Here is a 1,665-nt window from a genome sequence, read left to right on the forward strand (position 1 = left end):
GAATTGGGAGATGAAAAATCTGAGTTTGCTCACATGGACAGGACATAGTTGAGTCAAGGTTCAAATTAGGTTGGTCTTACTTCATAGCTGAAGCTCTGGAATGCGGTAGGCACTGTCCACTTGAGTACATGACATCATTTATTTATAACTTTCTCCTCTGTTTTTCAATGATGAGAACACTGAGAAAGTGATATACTAACAATTATAAAGTTCAGCTCTAGAATGTTGAGAGTCTTTGCCTTTTGCTATCTTTTATATAGTACCTCACTTATAAAGATATACACCATAAAATGTCAGGTCAACTGCACCTGGGAGGTATAACTAAAGAAAAAGCTATAGTAGGACATCATAATAATTTGATTCTCATTACTTGGTGTGTACTAGATCAAGCTCACCATGCAGACCAGTCTTCTAAAAATGTTCTCATTATGAAAGCAATTGGAAATGAAACTTCAGGCAGGCACAAGTTATTGAAATAAGGCCCTGAGAATTATAGAATGCAGAAATAACTTAGTGCACAAGTAAGATGTCAATGTGACTCACTAGGAGTAATTCTCACTAGGAAGTATTGAGAATGGTCTAAATTTCCTTAAAATTATGGATTCTGTGGATAGAATAATATTGACTTGTAAGAATATGTGATACTTTTATTCACTTGAGGAGTTAATGATCCATTTAAGCTTCAGTCATATGAACTCCAAAATAAGGACTTTCACATAGACTCATAGGGGTTTCCACTTCTAAACTCTTTCATTTTAACAACACTGTTTTAATTGTTAATGTGTTTTCTTCACAGTCTAGAGCAGGATTTCTCAGCGTCAGCACTATGGGCATTTTGGAACAGATCCTCCCTTGTCTTGTGTATTGCAGGTGTTTATTAGCATCCCTGGACTCTAGAAGTCAGGAGCAAATCCCTCACAGGACAATCAAAAATGTCTCTAGTATCTCAAAATCCATAGCATAGGGAACCAGAAAATTATCCAAGTTATGAACCCATGAATCTGGACGCATCCTCTTTGTTAACTGGGTAGAAAATAAAATTCTTAAGAGTATTGGAGTAAATTTCAGAGCTGAGGATGAGGATGGCTCTGGAGTGCATGGTTGAGAACAGAGCTGACCTGATGGGAAGCGCTAGCACCTGGCTACGTGCTTAGTAAGAAGGCTTTCGATCCCTCATCTAGTATTTCCTTCTCTGTCAGGGATCTTTCAGAAATTTCAAGTGTCCAATGTTTGTCCTTGCTTCTTTTCTTCTTTTGCTGCCCTTTGTCATGAAGAAGAACATCTCTTATGTGATTCAATTTAATGTATCTAATGTCAGCATTCTAACAAGTTCTTTATCATTCCAGAACTGAAAACACTACTTCTTCATGGAGCATTCTTTCATTTGGATTATTTTTCCTTCTCTTACTCATTTCTTTATTTTTTCATCATATGACAAGTAGGAGGAGATTCCTTCTGACTTCATAGTTCTAGCCTCCTCTATCCAACATTATAGGTCTGGCAAAACATAATGAATGAAGGATGAGTCATAACAGAGGAAGTTTATTAGAGAGGATCTTAGTTATTTCTAGATTGCTTTTTAAATGTTTCTTCATGTTGACAAAGTAGGTAGTAGTAGCAGCAGCAGCAGCAGCAGTAGTAGTTCAAGGGCAGAGTGTCTAGGGA

This window comes from Dipodomys spectabilis, unplaced genomic scaffold (genome assembly GCF_019054845.1).
Source record: "Dipodomys spectabilis isolate Male_0828 unplaced genomic scaffold, ASM1905484v1 ptg000297l, whole genome shotgun sequence".
Lineage (NCBI taxonomy): Eukaryota > Metazoa > Chordata > Mammalia > Rodentia > Heteromyidae > Dipodomys > Dipodomys spectabilis.